An 8,623-nucleotide genomic window follows, 5' to 3' on the forward strand; every position below is an offset into this window, starting at 1 on the left:
TCAAAATCATTTGGAGAAAAAAAAAGGGGGGGGGAGACCAGGTTTGCTGGTCCAATAGAGCCTGGTGGAACCACTGAGACTATGGCCCTAGCTGCCCTTCAGGTCTGGAATTGAACCCACACCTGTGGTTTCTAGCCAAACAAAAGACAGACATATGAGTTGAACATTTACCTCAGGTAGGTACACTCCTTGGAGAGAACAATCATGGGAGAAAGAAGGGCTGCTTATGCATAGGAAGACAGCTCAGGGGGCAGGAGTTCATGGAGGGATGGTCACTGGGAAGAGGTAACTATGGGGAGGAAGTGGGAGGGGAGCTGTTGCATTGTGGTAAACTGTGGTCAATGTCATGAGACAAAGTGTATGTGAACTTCTGTATGGAAAGTGAATTGGCTCTGTAAACCTTCACCCAAATCACAATTTAAAAAAAAAAAGAAAAAAAAGAAAATAAATGATAACTCTAATTAAAAAACAATGATTAATTATCATTGATAAGAAAATATACAGTTAGTACTATTTTACACTATATAGAAGACTGGTCTCAAAAATTAAAAATTTCTGTCAAATAAGGGGTGTTATAATTTTCTCAAGTTTGGTAGAATATGGAAAAACATCTCTCATCACTATACAAATTTTGAGTACTTTTCCCAACCCTCCTAAGTCTCAGTGGAAAAGCGCAATACCTGTAGGTGAACATAGATGAAAATTTTCATCAAATTATGTGTCAGTTTTCTATGGCTGCTGTGGCAGAATACTACAAATCTAGTGGCTTAAAACAATACAAAAGTTTATCTTATTTTTATTTATTTATTTATTATTGTGGTTTGGGTGCAAATTTACAGAGCAAATTTGTTTTGCATTCAACAGCTCTTGCACATTTGATTTCACACCCCAATTACCATCCCTGACCATAACAAACTCTTTTCCCCTCCTATCACTGTCACTACCTCCTCCCTGTGCCCTTCTTCACCATGCAATCCTGTTTGTCCAGCTTTCCCTCTATGTAAATGCTGCCCCTCTAGTGCCTTATGGCTGATTGCTCTAAGGGGTGCATCTCCCTAGAGTAGGTGAATGCATTGCCCTGGGGTAGGGGCTCTGCCTGTAGGTCTTTTTACTGCTGGACTGAGAGCCAATCACGGATATAAGTCAAATTCTAGGCTCAAAGGGTAACCAGGGACCACAGTCTTGAGGGTTCCACCAGAATTCCAAAAATTCTGGTCATTTTTGTGTTTTTTTAAATTTTTTTCCCCTTAATTATGCTCCTTCTCTACCCAGGATCTCCAATTTTTATCCCTTTCAGAGTAGTCAGACACCATCTAGTTCTTCTGGTCTCAGGGTCATGAAGGCTCAGGTCCTCATGGTCCACTTCATCCTTGGACTACTTGTTTCCAAATGCTTTCGATTTTCTTTACTCTTCTTTGCTTCAAATGAGAGGAGACCAATAGTTGTATCTTAGATGGCCACTCAAAACTTTTAAGACCCCAGTTGCTACTCACCAAAGTAGGATGTAGAACAAGATTTTTATGTACTATGTTGTGCCATTTGAGCATGATGTCCCCTGAGACCTTGGTCCTAGGTCGGCAGGCCTGGTGATTCTCTCTCTCAAAGTATTTGGTTGTCTCTGAGGGGTTATTCCAAATCTGTCTTCTGTTTCTTCTGTAATGTGTGTGGCTAATTTTGTAGCTCAAGTGCATATGTAAGATTATCTTCAGCCAAATATATCCTTTGTCTTGGCTATATTCATGTTGACTTATCCCCACATGATCTTCTCGCCTGTCTATGCCTTTATCTATAGGCTGGTGTTTGGTGTTAGTGGTAATGCAGTATTTTACATACGCTAGGATTTGCCTCTATATCTTTTTTTTTTTTTTTTTTTTTTAAGAATTTTTCCTGTCCTGTATGGTCACTGTGGATTGGAATCAATCTCACCACAGTGAGTTTGGTTTTGGTAAAAATGGGGGTGATGAATGTGGTTGGATGCAGCATATTCAGAACATCAGTAGGAATATGGGTGATTTTTATGTTTGCTGAGGTGTTCATTTGGAGACACTCCATTGGCTATGCGTAGGATTGGCTGTGCGGGTTCACTGAGTGGGTTTGAACTGTTAATCTTTTGCTTATTAGCCAAGCACAGACCATCTGCACCACCCTGGAACCTTAGTACGGGTGATTGTATCTTCTCCTGCACTTCATGTTTTACAGCTCTTTTGTACTTCTTTTAGAAGAGAAGAAGTGGCCAGGTGAAGAAAAACTGGGTAATTCCCATGAGGTAGCAAGTGCAAACCAGTTAATTTGGTCATTACAGATAAAAAACAACCTCTGAATACCCCAGCCGTAAGGTTCTGAGTCTGGCGTAGACATGGCTACCGAGAAGTGCAGTTATACAGTATTCTGTTAGATCCTCGGACAAAGGACACAAACAAGTTCTAGTTTTGAATGTTGAAAGTGAGCCTCACAAAAGCAAGACCTCAAAAAGTTGGTTAAAGACTCATAACTGTTCCTCTCCCCAGAAATCTTTAGTAAAAGGCAAAAGATTTATATGATCTGAAGAGAAACCAGAGTATGTTGTCTATATCTTATGTGCACGTTTCAGTGTCCTTCCTTTCCCCAGTGTCATCATGCTGGCCACAGACTCTATCTTACGTTTTTATAAGTCAGAAATCTGCTATGTGTCTCATTGGGCTAAGATCAAGGTGTCAGCAGAGCTTCATTTCTTTCTGGAGTTTCCAGAGCAGAATCTATCTTCTAACATCTTGTGACCATTTTCTACCATCTACAAAGCCAGCTGCAGTGAGTTGAGTTTTTCACACATGGCTTTACTCTGACCTCCTCTTCTGCTTCCCTCTCCCATTTTTAAGGATACTTGTAATTGTTTTGTGTCCTTGGATAATCAAGGACAAATCTCTTTACAGTAAGATCATCTGATTAGTAACCTTAATTCTGTCTGCAACCTCAATTCCCATTTTCCACGTAATGTAACACTGTCATGGATTCCAGAGATTAGAACATTGATATATCTGGGAGATCATTATTCTGCCTTCAACAAGGTGCTTCCATTAATTTTCCAAGCAAGAAGAAACAAAAATGAAATAAAGAGGAAAGATGTATTTGAATACAAGTTTGATAGAGCAAGTGAGAGTTTCTCCCTGGAGGGAGGAATACTTCCAGGTATCCTATGTAATATACATTTTTCTCTGAAATATTATACTTCATGTTTATTTATTTATTGGACTTTATTTATTTTGTATTGAGCAGAGAGCTTATTGTGTTAAGAGACCCAAAGAAGAAAATTCAGCTGCAAAGGCAGTGTTGTGGTGTCCTTGAGAAAGTAGATACTTTAACCTGCCCTGAACACATTCATTCATGGGTTTACTTACCTTATTTTGGGGACATCAAATAATAAGTTTGGAAATGAATGCCGCCCATAATTATTAACATAGACAAAATTTACATAGCTCTTACACCTCTTCCCAGGGAAAAGGCACAAACAAAACCAACAAAAAGCATTAATCATTTTAAAATGATCCTATACTGCAAGAATGCATGGGTGGGAACTCAGAAAGTTCAGTAAAAATTGAGAGCAATTTCAAGGTCTCTTGATGCTGTGACTAAGGCATTTGACTACTAACTAGAAGGTTGATTATTCAAACCCACCAGCCACTCCATGGAAAGAAGATGGGGCAATCTACTTCCATAAAGATTTACCACCTTGGATGCCCAGAGCGTGTCACTATAAGTCAGAATAAACTCAATGGCAGTGAGGTTGTTTACTGGGACAGAACTTTGTCAGTATTCCTGAGTATTCTGTGCAACTGGAGGACCAAGGTTAGACAGGCCCTGTCCTTTGCAGATGACTACTGAGTGGCCAGTTACCAATAGGTCTCAGACATTTATATCTGTCTCCTAGTTTGATAGCGAGAATGAAGAGGAGTAATGAGATAAAGGAAAATACCCACTGGAGGCTTATCTGAGAAAGTATTGATTGGTGAACGAAAAAAACAGAAGATAACTAAACACTGTGTGTATCAAGCCTAGGTTTACAATACTATGAAATAAATAATACATTTTCACATCATACAGAATTGAGTACTGGGATTTAGAGATATTAAGTAACTAGCTCACAACTGATATAGGTAGACTCAGATTTGCATTAATGTCTGTTTGATGCCTAGGCCCATGATTTTTCACTTTATATTTGATATAAGTGTCCTTTAGCTTAGAATACTATGTTTCTTTTTGTATTATATTGGACAAAATGTTTTTGAGAAAGAGGTTCTTTTTAGTTTTGTTTTGTTTTTTACATTTTGATACTTGCTCTGAGATTTCTAAGCTAACTTCATTTTTTTTAATACCAAAAATTTAAAAATATTATCAGATATGAGAAACTATGGGAAAACTTGCTCTTGAACGTAGAGTAGCTAAAATGAGTAAAAGAAATGCTGAAATGAAAGAACTGAAGAGAAGTTTTCAAAGAGCAGCTTGAGAAGACAAAGTGAAGTATTGAAATGTGCAAAGACTTGGAGTTAGAAAAGCAAAAGGAAAGAACACTTAGCATTTCTGAAGCTGAAAGAACTGAAGCAAAAAACCAAGCCTCGTGATGCAATATTGAAGGACTCTATGGGCAAAGTATTGAACAATGCAAGAAGCATCAAAAGAAGATGGGAGGAATACACAGAGTTATTGTATCAGAAATAATAGGCTAATGTCCAACTATCTGTGGAGGTAGCATGTGAAAAAGAACCAATGGTATTGGAGGAAGAATCCAAGCTTCACTGAAGGAACTGGAAAAAAACAAGGCCCCAGGAATGGGCAGAACACCCATTGAGATGTTCCGACAAATGGATGCAGCACTGGAGGTGTTTATTCAATTATATCAAGAAATTGGAAGACAACTCCTTGGCCAACTAACCGGACACAATCGGTATTTGTGCCCATTCCAAATAAAGGTGATGCAACAGAATATGGAAATTCTTGAACAATATAATTATTATCATATGCAAGTAAAGTCTTGCTGAAGATAATTCAAAAATGGTTGCAGAATTATATTGACAGGAAACTTCCAGAAATTCAAGCTGGATTCAGGAAGTGATGTGGAACTGTGGAAAGCTGAAGTGGAAGACCGAAGGGGTCCCTCACTAAAAATTATAGAACTTTAACAGGCTAGCAGGAATAATTAAAGTAGACATTAATCATAGTTACTAACTTGCTATGTTCCCTTCCCTTTTGCTTTCTTTTATGTAAATATAAGAGCCAATGTCTTTACAGACACTGAATTCTTTAGGTTTATTATTTTCAGTTACACATTCTTTTAAGCATAACATTCTCCAACAACTGGTTTTAGCTGAGAACCGTAGCCTAGATGTCCCTGGGAAGAGGGAAGCTTCGTCCAGAGTAACCAGGCAAGAGAAGAACAAAGACATTCCTGGCAGTCCAAGAGATCTTCAACCCCTTTCTCATATTGCTATATAATCATGTTTACCCCTTTTCTTGAGTAGACAGACATTTTAGAGAAGTGCTTCTCTCTGTCTCCTTGGGTAGTACTCAACAAAATTTTTGCTTTCCTGCTTCAATCTGTTGTGATCATTGACTCTTAGTGACAGGGTTAAGGACCTTGTTGTTCTTACAACAGAATCATGAATATCATTGCTGGTGTCACATGGATCTTGGCTGAAAGAAAAGAATACCTGAAAGATGTCTACCTGTGTTTTATTGACTATGCAAAGGGATTTGATGGTGTGGATCATAACAAATTATGGATAACATTGAGAAGAATGGGAATTTCAGAACACTTAATTGTGCTCATGAGGAACCTGTACATAGGTTGTAGTTTGAACAGAACAAGTGTATATAGCAAGGTTTAAAATCAGGAAGAGTGTACATTAGGGTTGTATCTTTTCACCATACTTATTCAATCCGTATGCTGAGAAATAATTCAAGAAGCTAGACTATATGAAGAAGAATGTGGCATCAGGATTTGAGGAAAGACCAATAACAGCCTGTGCTATGTAGCTACTATAACTTTCCTTGCTGAAAATGAAGATGACTTGAAGCACTTAGTGATGAAAATCAGACTACAGTCTTCAGTGTGGATTGTACCTCAACATAAAGAAAATGAAAATCCTCACAATCAGCACAATAAGCAAGATCATGATAAATGGAGAAAAAATTGATGTTTTCAGGATTTCATTTTACTTGGGTCTTCAGTCAACACCCATGTAAGCAGTAGTCAGGAAATCAAATTTCATATTACACTGGAAAAATCTGTTGCAAAAGCCCTCTTTAAAGTGCTGAAGGGAAAAGATGTCACTTTGAAGACTAAGGGCACTAATCCAAGCCATGGTGTTTTCAATTGCCTCGTATGCCTGTGAAATCTGGACAATGAATAAGGAAGACTAAAGAAGAATTGGTGCTTTTGGGTTGTGGTGTTGGAGAAAAATACTGAAAATACCATGGACTGCGAGAAGAATGAACAAATCTGTCCTGAAAGAAGTGCACCTGAAATACTCCTTGGAAACAAGAATTTCCAGATTTTGTCTCACCTACTTTGATCATGTTATGAGAAGAGATCTCTGGAGAAGGATATCATACTTGGTAAAGTGGAGGGTCACCAAAGAAGGGGAAGACTTTCAACAAGATGAATTGACACAGTGGCTACAATGATAGGCTCAAACATAGGAAGGATTTTGAGGGTGGTGCAGGACAAGGCAGTGTTTTGTTCTGTTGTACATAGGGTCACTATGAATCGGAGCCAACTTGATGGCATCTAACAACAACATGGGACAAACAAAACTATCTTGGGATTTCTTGCTATATGAGTTACCATGGATATTAAAAATACTTAAAACAGACAGACAAGGGAGTTGAGGCAAATTATTCCCATCAGTAAGAACAACCTTCCCTCGGAGAAGCTAGGAATAGAAATTGAAGCAACTGCACAGAAATGAGCAAGGTTTCATGAATTACCCTTATTTAACATCTGACCAATCACTAAGGGGACACATTTGTTATCCTGAAGTGGTGTCTGGCCGTTCAGTAAGCATGTTCTCTGGCATGGTCTATGTAAGCTCATATTTCTTTGCTACAGAAATCAAGTAACAGAATTGGGCCTTGGAAATGCCAGAAACCCTTGTTTTCTTCCATTACATACGATCTTTTCCACTTACTCTTGGCAGCCATCTTGCCATTGTCTACTATTGCTCATGAAGAAGACTATTTATTAGACACAGGTGGTTTCATGTTCTCTATAAATCCTCAGTTTCAGTCCTCTGAGATTTTGCCTTATGAGCACATTACCTTAATCTGTTTTTTTCCATCACAAGTCCCCTTAGTAGCCCCTTTTATCTCAAATATTCCTTGACATGATCGCTTAAAATGTGTTCTCAAAATAGGCTATAATCTCTTACAAAGCAATTTTAACAACATACACTCACTTATCCAAATCACAATATAAAGTTAAAAAATAAAAAATCTCATTTAAATATTTAAGAAAAACACCACATGACAAAACCTGTGAGATATTGCAAAATAAAAAATAAACAAGACTTTCACAACCAGGTGCTTAGGTATACATTTGAACAATGTTTTCCCACCTTGTTACTTGTCTTTCCCCCCTAAGCCACTGTAAATTCAGTTGCCTGTTTGCAGATGGTGTCCCCAAGAAATGGGAAGAAATGACAGAGTAATCAATTGTTCTATTATATGCTAAACATTGTATGCTGTTTTTTCATATTTTCAGCCTAGGATTCCATCAGAGGGGAGTCAGGAATTTTCTATTTAATTTACATCAATATTCTACCTGGAAATCAGGACTCAATTATAACCTTCCTAAGAAGGGCCACACCTGACTTCCTTAGATTGTGTGCAAGAGCCGACTACATTTATTGATTCCAAAGAAATAAAGATTAAGGCATACGCTGGAGCTATTGTGATGTTACCTTCCCAACCTGTTAGTGTATATCCCACAGTGTGGAGGGCAAGCTATCACTATGTCTCACAGGGACATCAGAAGCTTCTCTATTCTATCTCCTTAATTCTCTTTTGTTGTTTATTTATTTAAATTTTCTTTTAAACCCGATGCCCTCTGCACAAAAGCTTAGTGACTCCTTGGGAAATTTTGCCCTTTTACACAAATAATAGATCCTTGGTCATTTTTGGTTTTGCTAACTCCATTGCCTGTGGATTCAAAAGTTGTTAATGAAGATTTCTTCTAAAGAGGAAAAGAGTGGTTTCTGATTTCACAAAAGGTGATGAACATGATGAATATTTCAGTTTCTCTAACCTGGCAGGACTGAGCAAGCTCCTCCCTAAATTCCTAAGGACAAATATGCCTTATCCTAAAACTATTGTGTAGCTAGGTTACACAATCTAGCATCCTATGAAGAAAGCATATGCTTTCTACTAGCATGAATTTTATACTACTTAGTAAGAAATAATAATCCTGGGATATTGTGCTAGAGATGCATTACTCTCTTTCATCTGCCTGCTGGATACACTGTACCATTACCTCATGGCACTCTGATCATCCAGAAGAAATGAAACTACCATAATGTATTTCTTCTGATCCTTTAATTTCCCCTTTTATGGTCCACTTTAATTTGGGGTTGTTGTTGTTGTTGTTAAGTGCCGT

General features: G+C 38.0%; 1 non-coding gene and 1 pseudogene across 1 annotated transcript; one reads left to right on the forward strand and one right to left on the reverse strand.

Annotated features, from left to right (window-relative positions):
• Positions 1-8,623, forward strand: part of LOC122151558 — a 200,947-nt pseudogene that overhangs the window by 137,137 nt on the left and 55,187 nt on the right.
• LOC122151559 lies at positions 2,446-2,561 on the reverse strand. The gene has a single exon (XR_006164211.1). It is a non-coding gene; the product is annotated as a U5 spliceosomal RNA (small nuclear RNA).

This window comes from Orycteropus afer, unplaced genomic scaffold (genome assembly GCF_000298275.1).
Source record: "Orycteropus afer afer isolate SDZICR_OR568_19922 unplaced genomic scaffold, OryAfe1.0 scaffold00563, whole genome shotgun sequence".
NCBI lineage: Eukaryota > Metazoa > Chordata > Mammalia > Tubulidentata > Orycteropodidae > Orycteropus > Orycteropus afer.